The sequence below is a fragment of the Podarcis pityusensis genome (genome assembly GCF_964106645.2).
Source record: "Podarcis pityusensis genome assembly, chromosome: 7".
NCBI lineage: Eukaryota > Metazoa > Chordata > Lepidosauria > Squamata > Lacertidae > Podarcis > Podarcis pityusensis.
The window spans coordinates 34,159,119-34,177,797 of NC_138031.1; the positions used below are offsets into that span (position 1 = coordinate 34,159,119).

The 18,679-nt window shown below is 43.6% G+C and overlaps 1 protein-coding gene across 6 annotated transcripts in view; it reads right to left on the reverse strand.

Moving 5' to 3' along the window:
• Positions 1-18,163, reverse strand: part of SULF1 (sulfatase 1) — a 106,119-nt gene extending 87,956 nt beyond the window's left edge. For 2 of the 6 annotated variants that reach the window (XM_081013307.1, XM_081013304.1), the window contains exons 1-2: positions 17,954-18,161; positions 3,599-3,657 (exon numbers count right to left, since the gene is read on the reverse strand). The gene's annotated coding sequence lies outside the window, so the exon portion shown is untranslated. Of the gene's footprint in view, positions 1-3,598; positions 3,658-16,853; positions 16,925-17,756; positions 17,844-17,953 lie in introns of those variants that run through there. The other 4 variants (XM_081013306.1, XM_081013305.1, XM_081013310.1 and 1 more) reach the window with 4 other exon arrangements.
• Positions 18,164-18,679: the final 516 nt, after the last annotated feature.

The window sequence follows — 18,679 nt, forward strand, 5'->3', positions numbered from 1 at the left end:
CTCAGGAGACAATGGAGAAGTGCACCTTTGGGGATGAGGTTGGGATGTTGCAGCGCCTGCTGTGGCTGTGGAGACCGATACGGGAGAGACATGTTTTGTTACAGCTGGGGCAGACGAAGGCATCCAGTTGTGCTGCTGTAGATGCACTTTCTCCCAGCAGTCATTTCTCCTCTGGTCACTGCTATGGCTACACAACTTGACCGCCTGCCTCCAGGCACTGTGGTCGTCTGCAAGGGATTCCCACATGGTGGGGTTGATGTTGTCAGCCTTCGTGTCATGTTTGCAGACATATTTGTAACACGCAGCTGGTCTGTGGTGCCAGAAGCCAGCTCCCCTTAGAGCAGGTCCTTGGGGATCCTGCCATCTTCCATTCTGTGGACATGACCAAACCAGCATAGATGTTGCTGAGGCAGGAGTGTTTGCAATTCTGTCCTGTGCCCCAAATCCTCCTGTGCCCCAAATCAAATCCTCCTGATGCAGTCCATGTGGAAGGCATTGAGGCATAGTTCCTGGCAGTTGTAAGTTGCCCACAACTCTTTTTACTAGTCTCAGACTTGCATTAAGTAACGTTTGTGTTATACCTCATAGGCTTTTTAATACATTTTGCCAAAATCTCCAAGGTTTAGAACCTTTGAAATGTCTTGAAGAGCGCCACATTGGCTACCGCTGTGTTAAAGTATGTATGTAAGAGCACTGAAACACACAGTGCTTCGGGAATGCTAAACGACTTGTTTTGGATTGCATTTTTTAAATAAAAAAATGTAGATGTTCTTTTATTTTTCCAATGAGGCTTTAAACTTTCTTCCAAAATTGAAAACATGCTTCCTTCAGTTTGTATTCATTTATATTAATTAAGACTGCAGCTTTTATGTTCGCGCAATAATAGTGGAACATTTGCAATGTATTTCTAAACAGTTAGATACAAATTAATGCAATGGTGGTGGTAGCCTTAAGCAAATTTCTTAATAAACAGTTGCTATTTAGTGTTGAATAAGTGGCTTAAGAGGGTAATTAGAGACATGTTTAGGAGTCTTAATTTAATGAACTGCACCACAAATATGTCTCCAAGCATAAGCATAGGCTTTTTTCCAAGCATTGTTTAAACTCTTACAGATACTGAAGCTATCATAAAAAGGAATACAATACAGAAGTATTCCAAGTTGGGACAAATGCATTTTACTTACACTATGATAACATTCCATTAGCACCCCACAATTATCGGTTGCCACTGTTTTACTGTGGAATGTTTTACCTAACAGGAAGAAATGGATTACTTAAAACACACACAACACACACCCTGAGTGGCATCTTAGGCCACCCAAGACTGAGGATGTTTAAAGACATTGTGTTCTTTCCCTTATTCTTCAAAGATGGACAAAGCAGTTTGCAGACTAGCAGCAGTCTTCCCGCCCCCCCCCCGAAGACCACTCAGCTATGTTGTTCTAATTATTCTTCATAATTACACAATTTCCTAAGAAATGTAGAACCTATTACCTTTTCTTAGTTTAACATGCAACAATACTGTAAGGATACTTGAGGAACTCAGTCTTTGGAAACACCAAAGGATGGCAAACCTATGGCCCTCGAGATGTTAATGAACTACAACTCCCATAATCTCTGACAACCAACAATTCTGACTGGGGCATATGGGAGTTGGGAGTCCATTGACACCTGAAAGGCCGCTCAGGTTCCTGCTTTTCACAGGTAAGGTCTCACTCCAGTAGCTAAGCAAACTTTGAGTTACAAAATCTGTGAGATTACCCATAAGGAACATAGGGTTGTACCCAGTGCTAGACATACACAGAGCAAACATAGCTAACTTTGGTCCATTAATTTAAGTTGGTCTACTCTGAGTAAAAGTTAGTGGGATGCAACCGGTAACCTAAATTGCAAGTTAGTGAGTAAATGTTAGTGGGATGCAACTGATAACCAGACAGGTGTTGTGTGGATAATAGGAATCTAATTATTTGAGAGAAATTCATTAAAAAAAAACCTTACAGTGCAACACTAGCCTTGTCTACTCAGAAACAAGTCTGATTGAATTCAGTTTATGTCCAGATAAGTGGGATTAGGATTTCAGCCTTAGTTTACTTTTAAAACATCAAGCAATATTTATATAACAAGATATGCTATGAGAGCACAGAACATATGCAAAAAACTCAGTACCGAGCGTTGCAATAAGCAAAACCACATTTTCAAAGCTATCTAAGGATTCTTAAGGAGCTATCCGTTCTTATCAAAATTATTTCTCTGACTTTGTCCCAAAGGAGAAGGGAACAAGCTAAGATGATAAGGAGTCAATGTGTTAAAGGCCTCCTTATTTTTTTCTGAATTACTTCTAAATATTTATACTCATACAAGTCAATAATATTTTTTTTAACAATAGCTTAGATCATCACTCCTAAATAATGAGCTATTTCATCATCTACATGTCAGTATTTCATAAACAGTGAGTTTCCACTAAGGCTCAATACAAAACAATTGACTTTAGGTCAGGTTTAAATTCCCTACCTGTGACCCCTGATAGTATAACTGCTTTGAAGCTGCCAAAATGTTTTCACTACATGTTCATCTTCTCATGTTAGCCAACAAAGTTAACAATACTAGCTTAACCAAAGTTCCTCCCCCTTAAAAAGACTCTTCTGGAGACAGACAGCAATAAAGCAACTAAAATGCAGATGAGCCAGTAAGTAAAATAATAATTAGAAAACACTGAGCTATGAGGAAACAGCTAGCAGAAAAGGAGGGGGACGGAGAGAGAGAGAAAGCTTAATACCAGAGTGAATATAGCAATCCAATTATAAAGCAAATATTACCAGGCAGGCTATATAAGCAACATGAATTTGCAAAGATTATTTTAAACTAAGTGAAATTATGTTTGAACCACTAAAGCAGAGACATCGGAGATCAGAGCTAATCTCTTTTTCTCTAATATCCATGACTCCCTCCCTCCTGTCCTATACAAAAGGACTTGATCCCCATCTCTAATGTGAAGATCAGAACTTAGCTATCCATGAGATTTTGCATTTTGTCGAGTATTGCACCATGGTTCTTGGAAGTTTTTGTGCGTGCGTGTGTTATTTAAAAGTGTATTTTGAGAGAAAAGGGGTTTCCCATCCTTCAAAATGTTATTGTCTCTTGTTAAGCCACAAGTAAGACTCCTGTCCCCAGTTCTTGTGCACACACATTCTGTGGTACATACTGTTATCTTTGTATATTTTTACACTTACCAAGTCTGCTTATCTGAAAGTCCCATGGAATTCAATAGACATCCTTTTGAGTAGGCATGGTTAGGGTTGCACGTTAGAAGTATACATCACATACATCACACTCGCACACCCCCCTCTCTAGTTGTGTAGAAGTAAGAACCTGAATGTAGAATCTGTGTCCTTGCGTACGTCCCATTTTTAGGGAAGACTTCATCACCCACACTGTAGGTTGCTGCCTGCTCCCCAGGGTCAAGATGCACTGCAAAAATGATGGCATCGTGGAAACTAAGGAGAACGCCAATTCTCAACTTCTTGCTTTCCCTCCATTTAGCTTGCATTGGAATCCAAATTGTCTCTGGTTAGTCCCTTGAAAAAACTGATTTGCTTACCTTGTCTGCAGTTGGAAAGAAAGGAACTGTAAAACATGAGTCCAGATGTGGATGCCCAACTGTTGGGAGAAGCAAAGTTAACCGTGAGTAAATATCTGCTCTTTAAAAAAAAAATTTTTAACTCCACTTTTTAAAGCATTATAGGACAGCTTTATTTATTTGAACATTAAATTATTTAAACATAAAAGGGTATGGAAACATTTGCAATACAAGACAGAGAGAATGCTGGGATGTGAACATGGGAAGTCAGGTCAATGTCCACCTTATGCATGAACTCATTAGATGTCTATCGGCCATGTATTTTAAAGCAATCATAAACCACTTAATATATATTTTAAAATAAATAAATTTCTTAAGTGGTGAGCCTCAGACAGGTGCACTTCCCAGTCCTACCCAGAGATATCAGGAATTCAACCTGACTTCTCCTGCATGTAAAACAGTTGCTCAGTCACTGTGCTGCCGAAACTGCAATCCTGAACCAGATCTTGACCATCATCACAAAGTGCATGCCAAGCTACATCATGGCATCTGCATAATGCTTACTACAGAATTATAGTAGCGACATGCTGACCAAATCAGAGTATTTCTTCTTTTAAAAACCCAGTGGGACAGTCATGGCATTTAGCCCTCACAAGCTGTTATGGACAGCATTTGTTAAGGCACAAGGCTTGCAGATTGGCAGGAATAATGTCATTCCGTCCCAATGAAAAAGTATAAAGGAACTGAAATCTTGCATTTGCAACAAAGCCCAGTCACAAAATATTCTCAATTGGACCTTTTTACTCCAATGTGGCACATCAAAGCAAGAAGCACATAGATAACATTAACATATTTACTGTGAGGTGCTTTTGACTACGGAAAAGGACTAGAGATTTATAGAACAATTATGAAATATTTGGCCATAAAATCCAGACTGCAGAAATGTGAGGCTAGTCGGAATTTGAGTGGCTCTTATTTAGGCTAAATAGGCAGGTTAAGTAAAATGATGATAAATGTCTAGATATTATGCAGAAGCCTTATCACATATTGTTTCATTGTAAGTATCTGGTATGCTTAGAAATCTTTCAGAGAAAGTTTCTAGGAAATGAGCCAAGTATAACTTAGTATGGAGCATAACAAGAAGGGGAGTTTGGGAGTGCCTTGAGATAAGATCTTTCTAACAGAGAAGTCAAAGCTTTTAAGGGAATAAATGATTTAATGACTTTGAATTTGGTATAAAGGTTTGACTGAGAGCCTATTGGATGAAGAGAATTTATTCCACAGGTCAGAATAATGCAAGAGGACCACACAGCACAAGAGCTCTGGTTTTTTTCACATCTACCAAAGAAAACAACAACAAAACTTTCCAAGCCCTTTTAATCTTTGCTTGATTTTATTTATTTATTTATTTAAAATAATTTCTATCTCACTTTTTGCCCCGAAATGCTGGTTCCAGATGAAAAAACACTAGAATAAAATTAAAATAATGAGATAAAAGAAATACAGTATCTCAATCAGTATTCAGTAGGGCTGTTAGGGTCAGGTGTGTTTTGTGTGTGTGTGTGTGTGTGTGTGTGTGTGTGTTTTTAAACCCTCTTCACAACAGGAGTTGAAGTCAAATTAAAAGAACATTTATGCCATCCAAAGAAATGGGGAAAATAAAACCTCTTTTGAAAAGGAGCTGGACAATCTGGTGCTGTTCTAATGTCCCCCAACCAAGCACATCAATGAAGATGGTGGAACATGGAACAGATCTTCAGATGCTTAATACTGTACAGTGAATATGCAGATCCATGTGGGAAGAGAGGGTGTTTCAGAAAGCCTGGCCCCAAAGCCATTTAGGACTCTTTAGGTATCAAACACCACTTTGAACTGTGAACTGAAATTAATCGGAACCAGAGCTAATGAAAAAGAACTGATATAATATATGCATCCTAAGCAGTGAACACCAAAACTACACTAGATGCTACATTTTTAATAGCTCTTTGTAACACTCTTCAAGGACAGCCCCAAACAGAGTGCACTGCAGTAGTCCAACCTAGACCTAACCAGGAGTGATACAACAGCCAGAACGACATGACCCAGACCTACTATTCAAAACGCACTTGAGTCTTGTCTGGATTAAACTTCAGTTTATTAGCTCATATTCAGTCCGTTGAGCCCAGACAACAGTTCAGGATTACCACAGCACAATAGAGATAGTGAGTGAGATGATTGATAGATAGATAGATAGATGATTGATAGATGATAGATAGATAGATAGATGATAGATAGATAAATAAATAGATGATAGATAGATAGATGATAGATAATAGATGATAGATAGATAGATATTGTAGATAGATGATAGATAGATAGATAAGATAGATAGATATGTGTATCACCTGTATATTGATGACACCCAACTCCCAATCATCAGATGACTCTTCTGTCAGTGGTTTCATGCAGACAATAAAAAGTTTGGGGACAAAACAGAACCCCATGGAACCACATAAGCCAAAAAGAACTAATGTTCATGATATTTGGACTCTTTGCCCTGTGGTCACTTCAACATGACCATACTGAAGCTTAGTTCCCTACAAGCTAGCACAGAGATTTATTCCTATTGCTGATATGGCAATGGAACTGCTCTCGTTTCTAAGCAGATTGAATTACTTGGACTGTTGGTAGGGAAAGACTGTCAACTATCCCATAAGAGATGCACTACTGCACACTCATGTGGTACAGGAATACAGTGGCACCTCGGGTTACACACGCTTTAGGTTACATATGCTTCAGGTTACAGACTCCGCTAACCCAGAAATAGTACCTCGGGTTAAGAACTTTGCTTCAGGATGAGAACAGAAATCGTCCTCTGGCGGCGTGGCAGCAGCAGGAGGCCCCATTAGCTAAAGTGGTGCTTCAGGTTAAGAACAGTTTCAGGTTAAGAACGGACCTCCAGAACAAATTAAGTACTTAACCCAAGGTACCACTGTAGAGCTAACAGTTGCGACAAGAACCCGAGGGCACTGGCTCTGCCCACAGACAACAGCTGCAATAGATAACTCACAGGGCTTTAATCCACCCACCTTTTTTCTAGTGTGAAACAAGGACTCCCACCCCCGCCACTTCATGACGACTCTTCCTGGTTCAGACCAAGTACCCATCTAGCTCAACATCCTGCTTCCTCTAGTAGCCAAGCAAACACTTCCAGGATTTCAACAAGTAAAGGTTGTAGGTGGGTCCACCATCCCTTTCAGAAATGTACAAAGATCTGTGAGCATGGAAACCTCACTGGCATAGGTATGGTTAATGGAGGGTTGGGCTAATTCATTCTTAGAAAGGGTGTAGGAGACAGTGGTCTTCACTATGTCTTGTACTAACTGCTTCAGAGAGGTACAGAGTGGAGACTTTGCCAGGATCGGCATACCTCAGTGCAACAACAAAATGTCAGAGTGTGCCTTGAACTACAGAGGTCGTATTGGAAAGGCTGTAATAAAGCCAGTGCAGACTCTGTGCATTACTACTGCTTTTCCAGTCCCATCAAGAAGCAAATCTTATCAGTTGCAGCCTTAAACAGCCTTTGCTACAAAAAAAAAAAAAAAAAGCAAGCTGTCTGTCCATAAGGACCGAGATAACAGGAGCAGGACTTCACCTGTGACAGGAAGACCCTGAAATAGTGCACATTGTCATTGGAAACTGAACCAGAACCATAATCTTACCGTACAGTGGTGCCTCGCAAGACGAAATTAATCCGTTCCGCGAGTCTCTTCGTCTTGCGGTTTTTTCGTCTTACGAAGCACGGCTATTAGCGGCTTAGCGGCTATTAGCGGCTTAGCAGCTATTAACGGCTTAGCGGCTATTAACGGCTTAGCGGCTTTAAGAAAAAGGAAACAAACTCGCAAGAACTCGCAAGACGTTTCGTCTTGCGAAGCAAGCCCATAGGGAAATTCGTCTTGCGGAACGACTCAAAAAACGGAAAACTCTTTCGTCTAGCGAGTTTTTTGTCTTGCGAGGCATTCGTCTTGCGGGGCACCACTGTATTTTTCGCTCTATAACACGCTCCCAACCATAACACGCACATAGTTTTTAGAGGAGGAAAACAAGAAAAAAAATATTCTAAACGAAACAGTGGATGTATGATTTTTGTGGTTCATGCTGTGGCCACAGACATACATTTCTGAAGGTGAGTTTGGGGTAGCCCAATGCAAAAATCCTGAGGATCCATGTGGATCCGTGCTTTGTAACCATGTTTTGTACCACTGCGGCCCCAGGCAACAATGGGTGCGTGATTTTTTTGGTGCAAGCTGTAGCCATGGACATGCTATGTGATCTGATGGTGAATTTGGGGTGACCCAGTGCAAAAATCCTGAGGATCCATGTGGATCCGTGCTTTGTAACCATGTTTTAAGTGGGGAGGGAAGGAAAAGCACTCAAGGGACAAGGAACACACGTGGGGTGGGTGGAGAAGGATGCTGTTAATAATGCAGAAGAGGGGCATAAGAGGAGAAGGCTCTTATAAGAGGAGTGGGGAGGAGAGAGAGAGACAGAGAGCCTGCTTGAAAAAACTTTGCTGCTATTTAGCGAGTGGGGAGGAGAGAGAGTCAGAGAGCCTGCTTGAAAAATCTTTGCTGTTATTTAGCGAGTGGGGAGGAGAGAGGGACAGAGAGCCTGCTTGCTTTAAAGGAGCCAACCGGACAGGAGCCGCTTACACTCGTGTAAGCGGCTCCTCTCCTCTCCCGCTTTGCTCCTTTAAAGCAAGCAGGCTCTCTATCTCTCTCTCCTCCCCACTCAGCGGCTCTTCTCCCGCTTTGCTGTTTCAAAGCGAGCCACGGAGGAGGGAAGGAAGGAAGGGGAACCATGGATCCTCTGCTCACGACTGCAGCAGTTCCCCCCACCATCCGTAGGCATTCGCTCCATAACACGCACAGACATTTCCCCTTACTTTCTAGGAGAGAAAAAGCGAGTGTCATGGTGCAAAAAATATGGTAATTCTTCCACAGACTCTGCAAAATGATTATTTCTCTTGACTGTAATAGCTTTCATTAAACAAAAAAATTCCTTCCAGTAGCACCTTAGAGACCAACTAAGTTTGTTATTGGTATGAGCTTTCATGTGCATGCACACTTCTTCAGATGATCTTCAGGTATCTGAAGAGGTGCGCATGCACATGAAAGCTCATACCAATAGCAAACTTTGTTGGTTTCTAAGGTGCTACTGGAAGGAATTTTTTTATTTTGTTTCGACTACGGCAGACCAACACGGCTACCTACCTGTAGCTTTCATTAAGTACAAGCAATTGTCAGAACTGGCCATAGTTTTTTTTTAGGCTGAGAAATCATGAGCAAAGATGTCAGTTGCAATCCTATGTACATTTACCTAAGAGTGCCACTGAACTCAATGGGACCTATTCTTGAATAGACTGGCATAGGTGCTTTCCTGAGAAACCTACATAGATGTCCTTCCAATTATGTGATCTTGCTTAGACCATCTACTTCAGCCTTCACCAACCAGGTGCCTGCCAGATGTTTTGGACTACAAACCCCATCAGTCCTAGCCAGCATAGTCATAGGAGTGACAACACTGTTTTCATAATGTACATTTAGTACTTTTAAAAATTCACCATGCACAATCTAAAACAGGCATAGGCAAACTTGGCCCTCCAGATGTTTTGGGACTACAATTCCCATCATCCCTGACCACTAGTCCTGTTAGCTAGGGATCATGGGAGCTGTAGGCCAAAAACATCTGGAGGGCAGAGTTTGCCTAAGCCTGATCTAAAACAACCAGTTGCAGAACTATGATGACCATTGACAACAAAGGAGGGCAATAGCCCCAGAGCAATAAAGGTTCTAGGAAGGCACACGTAAGATTTATGGACCCAATGAAGTATCCATTTTAGATTCTTCAGGGTTGGGGGAATGTAATAAATATAGCTACACAAAAGACCATGGTGCCTAATGAATGCTATGTGTGTATTAAAATCCATTTAACCAAATAATCTCCCTCTGAAGAAAGGCTTCAAAGCCCAAGTTTTGCTGGGACATTGAACCAATTAAATAAATCTTGTGTGCACTTCCTAGAACACTCTGTGCAACTTTGGCGACACATGGCATCATCTGGAAGTCACTGTCCCCTTCTCATTTCTGAAAAATGGCTGGGAATCATCACACATAGATGCTGGCAGCACGGCTACTGTTTGATTTCCAAGACTTGTGGGAACCTCCCTCCAGTGTTACGTGCTTGGATGATTGGTGCTGGAATGGTTCTGTCACGTTAAAGCTGCCCCCTTTCATTTTAAGGATGTGTCTTTGGCATTGTTATAGCTGACCTGAACCACTTGAGTAGCCACCATACAAGCAACTAAACAGACAGATGGAGACGATTATGTGGTCAGAGATCGTCATAGTGCCAATGCAGTGTAAGATTTGTTGGGTGTGGTTTCCTCCACCCTCTGTTTTTCCACTCCTGCTCCCACCCTGAGTGGCCTGGATGGGAATTGCAACAATACACAGTATTTTCAGAAACTGGAGAGCATGGATGGAGAATCTGTGGCCCGCCAGATACTGATGAACTCCAACTCCCATCAGCTCCAGCCACCACAGCCAAAGGTCAGGGATAATAGGATCTATAGTCCACCAACATCTGGAGGACCACAGGTTTCCCATCCCTGTAAGAGAGACTTAAGCCCTTTTCACACATTATGAAGAAGGCTCCACATGATTAAGGGGAACGTCTGAAGACGGAAAGTCTATGCATGTAGGCTTCCTCACTTCATGCATGGTTAAGGTTGGGGTGAGGCATTGGGAGTTCCTAATGTTAGGAGCTGGGCCTGTGATACAATCCCGTTTCCTCTTCATTCTGTGAAGCTTCCTTCACATACTCAACCAGCAGAGCATGAGACTCTTAATCTCAGGGTTATGAGTTTGAGCCCCACATTGGACAAAAGATTCCTGCATTTGCAGGAAATTAGTCTAGATGGCCTTTGTGGTCTCTTCCAGCTCTACAATTCTATGAAACTGTGAAGATGGCTGCAACAGCATACTAAAGACACAAATCCTGAACTGGAAAAATATAAAATAGATTTTTTTAAAGCTTCCAAGAACTCTGTGCCTTGTTATACCTAAATAAATTCCATTGAAATCTTCATGGTTACATCTTAACAATCTGCTTTTCATGGCCATTGGAAGCAGAAATCCACATTTCTCTTTTTGTGACATCACTGTCCTCCGGTTTGGGACTGACTTGTCTCCAAGTTCTCTAGTCAACTAGGAGAGGTGTCAATGCTGGAAGAGGAGCTAATTGTGTTTTGGACAGTTGGACTTCTATCTTGATCAGTATCCCAGGCTTTAATTCCACTCTAATATCAGGCATTCCTCATTTATTTTTAATTTGGGGTGAAGGAACCCCACAGGGTGATACACATTAAGGTTACAATCCTATACACATGCATTTGGAAGTTATAATCTTGCTGAACTCACTAGGGATTACTTCCAAGTAAACATAAAACATGTAAGGGACAGTTCACTTTGCGCTTACTGTATTTTGCACTTAATGACTCTATGGAGGCCAAACATGTCAGCCAAGCTTATACAGCCTTGATTTTCATGACTAGGTTAAAAAAAAAAAGTATGACTGACAGTTCTGAATTAGTCATCTCTTAAATAGCTCCAATAATCCATGATCCCATACAAAAATGCTGAAGATAAGAAAAGAGTAATAATTCAGCCCTATAAAGAATAGAGATTTGAAACCACCTGCAGATATACTGCTGGGAAACAAAGTCATTTCCTTCCTGCAGAGCAGCAGCTAACATTGGTGTAAATAAAAAAATAGCTCCTGGACGCAAGTGGATGTCAAACAAGCTGTGGAAGAATGAGCAAAGACTCTTTAAAAAAAACAAAAAGACTGGCTTTATCTTAACACCCAAACTTATTGTGTCCAAATCAAACCTCAAACATATTCACGAGGACACAAGTCCTATAGAAACCAACTGAAATTTGACCCTGAAAGCACTTACTGGCTGATGTGTTTTCATTTCTCCCATGCATTTACACATATTACTGCTAGGACCTTTCTCTCTGTTATACTAATAAGAGGAACCAGCATATGAAGAAGAGATGGTGGTAACCCCTGATATTCTCTGAACATTAACGTGACATCATCAAGGATTCCTTTGAAGAAGATCGTAGTATTCAGATTAAAATAGCAGCAGTGCAGACCTAAGACATTTTGGTGCCTAACGCAGAGCAGTAAATAGCATCCTCTCTCCCCAAAGTACTCCATACTGGTCATGGTACCCAAAGTCTTTCCAGTTATTTTAGCACTTGAGACAGAAAAGCTCTTCTGCTCCCTGGAAGTAAAAATAAAATCAATAATAAATTAAATAACCAACATCTTATTTCATAAAATTTACACACCATTTGATTTAGGGGTTGTTGTTTTTTTACAAAGCAATTTATAAAAACTTGCGTACCATTTTATTGATGTCTACCATTAGGCTGAGACAGCCAAAATCAGCTGCCTCAGGTGGCTGCCACAGTCAAATGGTAGGGCTGGCTCTGAATAGCAGAAGCCATTCAGCATTAGTGCCCATTTCCCCCCCAATTAATATGACATTGTTGCTGCAAAATTCTAAGATGCTGTGATATAGCCCCTAACCATCACAGGAGTATCCTTAGTTTGGATATTGGATGTAAAAACTTGTGGCAACACAGGAACTGCCTTTTTGTGTTAAGAGCCTCACAAATCACCAGGCAATCAGGTCTGTAGCCCTGTAAGAAGTATAAACCCATCCATCTTCAAATGGAAAAATCCTTGGATGTCAAAGGGTCTTCCTTATATTTTCAAACTCACAACCAGAACTCCAGCTTCATATGGTTGTAATAAGCCATACCTATACACATAAACACTGTATCATTTTTTTAAATTAAAAAAAAGCTTGATACGCGTAGGCAGCTCTATGATTCTGTATTATCAAGGCTCAAAGCCTTGATAATAAACCATCCAAAATCCTTTGCAATAGATGACCTAGCCAGAAGAGTATTTGAAAATCATTCAAAAATCATTCTTTCCATAGATGCCTAACTTCCTGTAAGAGTGGTGGTTTATAATGCCTTCCATATTTGGAAATGCTGTCCCGCACCATCTCAGCATGTTTCACAATCTGTTTTCATGAGTCCTTGCCCAGAATGAAAACCCACGAAGTTCTTTAACTGGGATCCCGATATCTGCTACTATTTCAAAGTACGGAGAGATGCAAGCCCATTTTCTCTCAAGTTTTTCCAGGATGAGCATGGCAACAAGCGTAATAAGAAAAGACGACGTTCTGCGACAATCACAAAATCTGCTCCTTTTCTCTATTTACCTATTCAGATATATTCCATGCTGTTTTGAAAGATGCACAGTTATACATTGTTAGCAAGATTTACATAAACCAGCCACAGCTCAAATCAAAATGCTGCAGAGCTGAGGAGGCTCACCTTACCTGGACTATGAATTGCCAGAAAGAGTAACCCCCTGCCAAGTAATAAACTAACACACAATTAAGCCAATCTACATCAAAGCATGTTCAGCCTCTACCAAGTCACTGCATTCCTTGCCAGAATAAAAATGAACTGGGTTAAAGCAAATAATGTTGCACAGTTCAGTGAAATTACATTTCTGTCTCTTGAGTGCAGGTGACAAAGGCATCCCAGGCACACAAGTAAAACCCAACCTTTGATCCTTTAGTTCTGCTCTTTCTGACCACAATGGTGATGCCTGCCACCATCACACATTTATATCCCAACCCTTTCTCTTAAGGGATTTGTCCCCAGGGAAGCGCTGTAGCTCAGAGGTCGAGCCTTGCAGGCAGCAGGTCTTGGGTTCAACCCCTGGCCTCTCCAGGCAAGGGCTGGGAGAGTTTCCCTGCCTGAAGCCCTTCAGAAATGCTGCCAGCCAGTTTAGACATCACTGAGCTAGGTGGGACCAACTGTCTGACTGCGTTCAAGGCAGCTTCCTGTGTTCCAGAGGTCAATGCTGAGCTGCAGGAACTCAACAGGAAAGTCTCCAAGGACAGTTCATAGCCGCACTCACAAGGAGAGTCCAAAAATGCAGGCAGCTGTGTTGATTCACAGAGAACAACTATACTGACAACCCGGATGAGCCATGCGGCATGACGGCACTCTTGTGCATAGTTATGCAGGAGTAAACTCCCTTGAACTCAGAGGAAGTTACCCCCAAGTGCAGGGGTCAGCAACCTTTTTCAGCTGTGAGCCGGTCCACCGTCCCTCAGACCATGTGGTGGGCCGGACTATATTTTGAAATAAAGTATAAACAACTTCCTACGCCCCACAGAGATGCATTTTAAAGAAAAGCACACATTCTACTCACGTAAAAACACCAGGCAGGCCCCACAAATAATCCAGAGATGCATTTTAAATAAAAGGACGCATTCTACTCATGTAAAAACACGCTGATTCCCAGACCGTCCGTGGGCCGGATTGAGAAGACGATTGGGCTGCTTCCGGCCCACAGGCCTTAGGTTGCCTACCCCTGCCCAAGTGCATAGGTTCGAGTTGCAAAACACAGAGCTTTAACAAAAGATCTTCCACCAGATGAAATGACCATTTAGCTTTCTGTTAGGAACATAAACGATCTTAAAAAGAAGCACTACTATTTAAACTGCTTATGTGAAGTAGAAACCCTGCCAAGAGAAAGAAGCATAAGGCCTCTGCTTGAATATTTTCTTCATTCCCCATGTAATTAGTTTTATTGTGAAAACTATTAGCCACTCTTTGTTGTAAAAAAAGGATATCATAGAAGGATACATTTACACAATATCATCACATTCCAATGACTTATAAAACAGGCGGGGCAAAGATGTCAACAGCCATATTAATAATGGTACCGTAAAGCAAGCAGGCTCAGAAGGAAAGGAATGGCCGGGGGCACCACCACCTTTCCCTCTATATGTTAATTTGTGACCAACTAAAACTTGAAAGCCTCATTATCACCTCATCCACATGCCAGAGCAAGGTGTTCCAGCAAGACGGTGGCATTTTGCTCCTCCTCTGAAATCATCCTAGAAGCTACACTTGCCTGCTCTCCTTTTCCAGCTCCACTACACCACTTCTCACAACAACCTTGCGAGGCATCTCCAGGTAAGGTTGGGAAAGACCCTGTCTGAAACCCTGGAAAGCTGCTTTCACGCAGGACTGAGCCAGAGCGACCAAACTTTCTGACTTGGTACAAGGCAGGCTGCTATAAACTATAATTCTAGGTTAGCTTGACAAGTAACAACTTGGCCAGAGCTACTTAGTGGTCTTCATAGCTGAGCAGTGAGTCCTGTTCCAAGTCTAACACTCTACCCATTACACCACATTGGCTTGTGACTCGTCCGGTATGTTCTGCATTCCATAAAGAAGACACAAACACACACACACACAGAGAGAGAGAGAGAGAGAGAGAGAGAGAGAGAGAATGGAGGCAAAAATGCCTATTCCACCCAAATTGGAAGATTGTCCTGCATAGCGGCAGACCTGTCAGCCGCAGGGCTTCGCCACACCCCCCAGGAACTTTTTCTCTCTCCCCCTTGTTCTTCAGATAATCTCCCTGTGCAACATCCTAAACTCTGAACAGTTTTACAGCTGTCGAGTCGCTAATGGGAACTTCATCTGTGTGTACCCAGCACAAGTGCTGTCAGGAAGAAACCAAATGTCAACCTGAGGTATGCAGCAGTAGCCATAAATATTCCTTTGAACATTTACCATCTGGAACAGTAGATTCTGCTTCGACAGAGAGCTTGGACTAGCCGGAGGGCATTGTCTTTTCTTTTTAAAGATAGTCCCCCATCAGGTCAAGTGATGCGAGAACAGAATTTAGATCCCTGCTCAGTTTCTCTCCCTCCACCTCTTGGCACCCAGAAGTTTTCAAGGACATTAATGTCACTAAACTCGCAATCCTTCCTCACAAATTCTATCCAACTCAGCGGGACTTACTTTTGGAGTAAATATGCACAGAATCAGGTGGTAGGTCAGTTACCTAAAATGCAGCTCCACAGCAGGAAGCAATTAGACTGACATCGCTTTGCGTGTTTATATTCTTGACACCACACCGCTGCACCTTGCCTTGTACCATATTGTATATCTTTGTGGAGACAAGGTGGCTTACAGAACAAGCCTCACCAGCCACATTTCTCCAGATATGAAAGGGCAGCTGGAGCTGTTCAGCCCATGGAAGTTTTAACCCCCATTTGCAAGCGTTCTCTTTTTCTGCCTTTAAAAATATCTGGGAAAGTTTCCACCTCTCCTTAGGAGCTTTGTGTGGAAGGGGGTGGAGAGAGAGAGAATCAAAACACTCCCATTTTAGTCATTTCATTTAACTAATTAGCAGTTTGCCAATACCCTTATTTGATACTGCTGGAGGGGTTATTTAGAAAAAAAACTATGCTTTCTTGGAGAGGGTGTATAATCTGTAAGCCAGCCAAGCAGACAGGGGAATGCTAAATGTATGCATTTAACTTGAAAAGTTTTAGGGGTGATGTTATCCGAAGCACGCATCCTCCATCATAACCCCCCTACATTCCTCAGATCTTATTCCAGAAAGGATTAGGCACTTAGAGAATCTCTCACCTGTAAAGGTTGAGAGCATAGCAAAACTCCCCTCACAGCCACCCACCCATGGGAGAGAATAACTTCTCGCAATTCTTACATTCCAACAAGGGATGCAAGAGTTATTGCCTATGCATATTTATTTATTTCAAGGCTAAATGTTGTTATTTGGTCACAGATTAACACAAACAAACAAAACAAAACCGGATGCTTCAAAATATATAAGAAACAGAGAGCCAATCATATCTAACCAACAAACAGCACATTCTACTTAAGTTGGCAAGTAACTTGCACCATAGGAGCCTGGAGAGCAGTTACAGGTCCCGATCCTCCATTTACCAAGGAAATCCCATAGAGTTCAATGGGTTTACTCCCAAAGCAAGGGGCATAACCGCTTTAAAGCCGGGAATCCTTCTAAGCAGCAATCCCCACATGTGGGGGTAGGTAGCATGTTGGCGAAATCAGCTTCGAGGGGCAGCCCTGAAAGTCGCCGCATTAAACGCAGATTAAGGACCATTTCTCTGCATCTTGTTCCTTCCCTGCAGATTTGTTTAAAGAAGGGGGAAAAGAAAAGCCCCTTTCAATTTAATTAACACTTCGGAGAGGCTGTTTAGAATCTATAAATAAATACAGCTAGACTTTAATGATCCGTTATGGTGATGCTACTTAGTTTTCAGCGAGTCGTAAAACTTTCACAAACAGACCTGCAAATGAATTACATCCATCTGCTCCGCGCAGCTGCGAGGGCAGCTCCTCATCCCCACAGCGCTGGGCTGCTGCTCTCAGCTTGCTGCTGCTCGCCCTCCTCCCACCATCACCACCCTGGAAATCCAGCAGGCAGCTTTGCCAAGTCATCGACATACCCCAGCCCAGCCCAGCCCTGCATTTGCCAAAAAGGAGCCCGTCCCGGGGAAAACAAAAACCAACTACACCGGATACCTCTCCAAAAGAAGAACCTGACTTGCCTCTCTGAACCGGCCAAAGCACAAATTCCGCCCCGCTGTCTTTCTTGGCACCCGGTTCCCGAAGATAGCAGAGTTGCGTGCGGGCGCTTTCAAAGGAGAACCCGGCCAAACTTTTTTGTTTCGGTTTTTTTTGGTACTTGAATGATCTACTACTACTGGCAGTGGTGGTGGGGAGAGATGTTAGACCCTGGCATCGCTCTAGGGCGCAACTAAAGCTTCTTTAGCATCAGAAATCTAGGGAGGGGAGGGGGGTCGAAAGCGTGCACGTGGGTGCGTAAAAGACACTCCCCCGCCGCAGTCCATCCCGTCCCCCACCCCACCTTCCCCGCCGACCAGAGGCTGCTGCTGCTGCTGCTGCTGCTGCTGCTGCTGCTGCTGCTGCTGCAACACCTTCTCGAGCGTGACCTTAAAGCGCATCCAGAGTGTCAGGTCTGCGAGGGAAGGCAGGCATCAAGCTCTGCCCGCTGTTATCTGTCAGCTATACAATAGGAGCATTGATAAGACGGCCGCGACCGGCTTGGACCAAGTGCGCCGGGCTAGCATTCCATTCAAAAGCAGAGGAGAGGGAGAGAGAGAGAGAGAGGAAGAGAAGGGTGGCTGGGAAGAGAAAGGGAATCCTCCGCTGACTTTTGTCCCTTTTACCTGGGCGATCTGCCGCTTCCTGCGTAAAAAGGGACCCTCTTCTGCGCTGCCCCCCCCCCAAGGAAAGAGCGCGCCCGCGCGCCAAGGCGCCACCTCTCTGGCTGCTTCCTTTGCGCAGCCCAAGGAGACCACCCCGCTCCGCCTGGGCCGCCCTCGGCTCGCCTAATCCCCACTCGAACGCGATGACACACACTAACCCCAACCATCTGTTGAAACACGTCCTCAAGCCCTCGGCGCGCCGCTGTGTCAAGACCGCGGGGGCTGCCCGAGCCAATCGCCGGCGTGGGGTGGCTCCGGAGGAAGCGCCGGCGAGGCAGCAGCGACGAAGACGGCGACGACGCGAGGCTCCAGGTCGGAGCGCGCACTTAAGCCCGGTAACCTGAGAGTTGCCGACAGAAAAAGGGCGGCTATTAAGAAATCCAGCAGCCGCAGGAGCAGGAGGCGAGGGGCGGGGTCAGCGGGGAAGGTAGAGGGGAGGGGAGGCCTCTTCGCCCCCGCCCCCTATTCTGGCTGGGGGGGGGAGAGAGGGTGGCTTTTCAGGCGGGGGGGGGCGGTCTTTAGCGCGCCTCCCAACTCCTTGCATTCTCAAAGGACCTTCCGCTGTGAGACGCACGGGAGAGAAATGCTGGGGGGGGGGGGTACCAAAGAAAAGCACATGGCAAGGCTGTTGGGAATCTCCAAATAAAAAAGCCTTCCTCCTCAGCTAGAGGAAGAGATCAAAAGCTCCCGCTGGAGAACCTGAGCAAGTGCTAATGTGCGGGTCGTTTGCGCCGAAACGGAGCAATTCGCTTCTTGAAATCCTAACGCCACCTTCTCGGGATGGTCGGGGGGGGGGGGGAGAGAGAGAGACTGCGAGAAGAGCCGGGCTCTTTCTTATGCTAAGGGAGGCTTTGTCCTCTTTACGCGGGTGTAGATCCGCTGAG